The following is a 4,170-nucleotide window of genomic DNA, read 5'->3' on the forward strand; positions in this document are numbered from 1 at the left end:
CTGGGGAAGCCTGGGAAGACTGAAGAATATCTGTGACCTGAAATCCAAAGGCTTCAATGGAAAAAAGGGGGGGGGGGTGAACTTCAAGCCTCTGTGGGAAGTATGTAAATAATAAGACAGTAACTATCTAGGAAGAGAAAGCCACCCCATGAGATACACTAGATTGGCACAGAACATTGGCACATCATTCAGTCCTCTCCAGGGCCATTGAGGATGATGAAATTACCCAGATGAAAGATGAGGTGAACTGCCTTGGGAATTCAAGATGAGGCAATGCTTTGAAAAGAAGCTTTTCTATCATTCACTGCCTTTTATATCATTCATTCATACATTTGAATGGAAATACCATCAAAAATAACCCTGATTCAAGGTAAGTTCTCATACCTCAGTTGCCACCACTCTAACAATCTGCTACCTGTTGTGGAGTTCAGACTAAATCAGAATCAGACTAAATCAGACTAAATCAGGCCTCAGACAAGGAGAAGCTAAAGGAAACGGGACTAGCGTATGGCTAGCCACAGGGGGAAGTGATTTTTTTTTAAGAGGATGTAAAGGTCTCTAGAGTTCTCCATGTAGGGAAAGTGGATGACCTACTCATTGGAAATCCTACCAGAGAGGTTTATGAGGATCATAGACTCAGAGTCTAGCTTAATCAGACTGGAAGTAAATACAGTTCTTTTGTTCTTGGACTCAATTGCCTTTTGAAGAAATCCCATTTAGAGGCAATCACAGGACTGATTCTTTCTAGATGAAACTCATGAATTCACTGCCCTCTCTTCCTTACATTCCCTCCTAGTACTGATCAGCTTTGATCAGAAATTCTTTGCCTCCTCTAATATCCCCATGAAGGCTTATCTGAAAAGTATTCCCTTCTCATGTATAGAAGAGGCACAAGGCACCTCTACCTCTTAGAATGCCTGAGAAAGGTTAAGTGACAATGTATGTCAACCTAGTTAGCATCATGCTAAGAATGTTATTTTAAACATGGCATCTTTTTTATTAAATTATTTTCAATTATAATTTTTTTCACCCTCCCCTCCTCATTCCCCAATGGAAAAAGAAAAGAGAAATGCACAACCCTTGTAACAAATATGCACCACAAAATAAAACAAATTCCCACATTGCCCAAATCCAAAAAATGTATGTCTCATTCTGCACCTCGAGACCATCATCTCTTTGTCAGGAGGTAATTAAAATGCTCCTCTGACATTATGGTTTGTGATTTCATTGTTCAGGGTTCTTAAGTCTTTCAAAGTTGTTTGTCTGCATGATATTGTCATTTGTTTTGTATTAACTGATTTCCTGGTTTTGCTCACATCACAGGGCATCAGTTCATAAAGTCTTCCCAGGTTTCTCTCGTTGTTGTTGTTGTTCTGACATTTCAGTTGTGTGTCCCACTCTTTGTGACCCCATTTGGGGTTTTCTTGGCAAAGATACTGGAGTGGTTTGCCATTTCCTTCTCCAGCTCATTTTACATATGAGGAAACTGAGGCAAACAGGGTTAAGTGACTTGCCCAGGGTCACACAGCTAGTAAGTGGCTGAGGCCAGATTTGAACTCAGGAAAACGACTCTTCCTGACTCCAAACCTGGTACTCTATCCACTCAGCAACCTAGCTGTCCCTAGGTTTCTCTGAAAGTGTTCCTTTCATCATTTCTAACTCCACAATAGTATTCCATTACATTAATTTACCATAACTTGCTTAGCCAGTCCTCATTTGATAGTCATTCCCCTTTGTTTCCAGTTTTTTGTCACTTTAAAAATAGCAGTTATAATTATTTTTTGCATATATGGTTCCTTTCCCATTTTATTTTATCTCTTTGTGGTATAGGTATAGTAGTAATATCACTGGGTCAAATGTTTTCCACAGATTAGTAACTATGGGGGCACAGTGCCAGATTACTTTACAGAATGGTGGGACTATTTCATAGCTCCACCAATGGGTTAAGCATGAAATCTTAAGGATATAAAGGAAAGGGAAAGTAAGTTCCATTAAACTTACATTTCATTAAACATGTTAAGGAAGGCATTAATGGAAAGCTAGCCACAAGAATGACATGAAAACAGAATCAGTGGAAATCAGGATAAGCCAAACAAATAATGAATAAATAAAATGCATTTTTAAGTGCTTACTATGTTCCAAGCACTGTGCTAAGTAGAAAGAGAATGAAAATCCTTCCTCTACAGGAGTTCATATTTGAACTAGGATATCCAATACATAAAAGAAAATTCAATTGCAGAGCAAAAAGAAAAACATATAAGTCCTAAAATTTCAGTGGTGGAGCAAATAGCAAGACTTAGAGGTTCTTGGACTATGTAAGTAGGTCATGTGACAGTGCCAGGGTGGTTGTAGGGCATAGAGGCAAAGCAGGTGATAAAGCCTAGATGAGGTTAGGCGACAGTAGCAGAGCAGATGGAAAGGTCTGTTCCTCCAACTTGCTGGAAGAAATGGGGTTGTTCAGGGCAGCTAGGTGGTGCAATGGATAGAGCACCAGCCCTGGAGTCAGGAGGACCTGAGTTCAAATCTGGCCTCAGACACATAACACTTACTAGCTGTGTAATCCTGGGCAAGTCACTTAATCCTACTGCCTAGCCAAAAAAAAAAAATGGGGTTGTTGACTCATTTCTCATCAAAGTCCTAAGACTAGTAAAGAAGCTCAAGCAAAGGGGTAAAGCAAGGTGGGGAGGGAGGTGCCACCTTGAAAGTCCAGGATGATCCCTGGGGGTCCACTTTTCGTCTCTGCTTTTCTCTGCCTTCACTCCCTCCAGTCTACCTGGCAGCTGGAGGGCGTGGGTGTGCTGAATGAAGCTATTTGTGTTGTTATCAGCCTCTTCCACAAATATTCGAGCAGGGAGGGTGACAAGAACACTTTGAGCAAGAAGGAAATGAAGGAATTGATCCAGAATGAACTCCTTGGATCTAAAATAGAAGATGCAGACATTGCAGCACTGATGAACGGTCTGGACCAGGACGGAGATCAGGAAGTCAACTTCCAGGAGTTTTTCTCCTTCCTAGGAGCCTTGGCCATGCTCTACAATGAATTACTGAAGGGAGAATAAATAGGCTGAAGAAAGGGAAACCGGGCTGAGGTGCTGCCCCCTGCAGTCCCTAGCTGACCTGCCACAGCGATGGGTACATGGTGGGGGGTTTGTATATTAAATAAAGTCTGGAACTGTGAAAAAAAAAAAAAGAAAGTCCAGGATGAACTAAGGATTAAACGAAGACAAAAATACACATATGACCTAAGGTAAGGTTATCAAGACGATAGAGTTTGGACTCAGACTGGGCATGCACAAAACTAAACAAATTACCACAAAAGCAATCAAGTTGGAACATCTATAACTAATGCTTCAGTAGAGGGCAAAAATGTATTTGCCAACATTAAAGCAAAGGAGAAGAATGGGAACTGGTATAATAAATAGAGGGGCCTAGAATCAGAGACAGGAAGTTGAATTTAAGTATACTTGTGCAGCAAGTTCATTCATTCATCATACCTTTATCAAGGGTTAGGTATGTTCTATAAAATACTCAGATAAACCAAGGTTTCCTATACATGTTAACTTTTCCAATATTTTAATTAGTCTGTGATCCCCATGGCTATGGGTAACCCCTCCAATGTTACAGATTATAATTCCACCATACTTTCTCATTCTATATAACTCAACCTTGTCTAACCGTAAATCCTCCAGGGGAAGGGAGGGTTGACCCAATGTGTTGGAGACCCTGCTTTAAGTCTCATATTATCAAGTGGTTACTAAGGCATCAAGCAGACTGCCCATCTCTTGTCATTCTCAGTTCCATATTTTCCTTTTGTTTACCTTTCTAATTTTGTTTATCTATTTATCTAACACTGAAAGGGGTATATTCAAGTCTCCTATCATTATTGTGCTATTGTCTGTATTTTCTTGAAGTCAAGATAATCTTTCCTTTATGAATTTGGATGCTAAGGCATTTGGAATATGTAAGTTTATCATTGATATTGTTTGTTGTCTATGGATCCTTTCAACATAATGCAGTTTCTTTGTTTATCCCCACCCCTCCCTATTTAATGTTTGTTTTTGCTTTGCTTATAGCGTAATTATAACACCTGCTTTTTGGATTCACTTGATGCATAGTAAAAGAATTTTTTTTCCCATCCCCTCAGTTTTATTTTGTATACATCTTTGTTTT

The 4,170-nt window shown here is 39.7% G+C and overlaps 1 pseudogene; it reads left to right on the plus strand.

The window, feature by feature from the left end:
* Window positions 1-2,711: 2,711 nt before the first annotated feature.
* Window positions 2,712-3,182, plus strand: LOC110195287 (protein S100-A6 pseudogene; annotated as a pseudogene).
* Window positions 3,183-4,170: the final 988 nt, after the last annotated feature.

Source organism: Phascolarctos cinereus, unplaced genomic scaffold (genome assembly GCF_003287225.1).
Source record: "Phascolarctos cinereus isolate Bilbo 61053 unplaced genomic scaffold, phaCin_HiC Scaffold_4;HRSCAF=312, whole genome shotgun sequence".
NCBI classification, from domain to species: Eukaryota; Metazoa; Chordata; class Mammalia; order Diprotodontia; family Phascolarctidae; genus Phascolarctos; species Phascolarctos cinereus.